The sequence below is a fragment of the Aplysia californica genome, unplaced genomic scaffold (assembly GCF_000002075.1).
Source record: "Aplysia californica isolate F4 #8 unplaced genomic scaffold, AplCal3.0 scaffold00437, whole genome shotgun sequence".
NCBI lineage: Eukaryota > Metazoa > Mollusca > Gastropoda > Aplysiida > Aplysiidae > Aplysia > Aplysia californica.
The window spans coordinates 625,551-625,757 of NW_004797707.1; positions in this window are offsets into that span (position 1 = coordinate 625,551).

Here is a 207-nt window from a genome sequence, read left to right on the forward strand (position 1 = left end):
ATTTTTGTTGAGAGCATCCGAGCGAAGAAATGAATGGAGGAGAACCATGATCGCCGAGCAATGTCTGTTTCAGATCTGGCACTTGATCAACTTCACATTCAATGATCGCATTCCGTCTGTTGGGTGTTAGGCGAGTGTACACAATGCCTTCGCTGTAGCCCAAGCGAGCGCCATTCATCCAACAAATTTCCCTTTTTGTTACGGAAA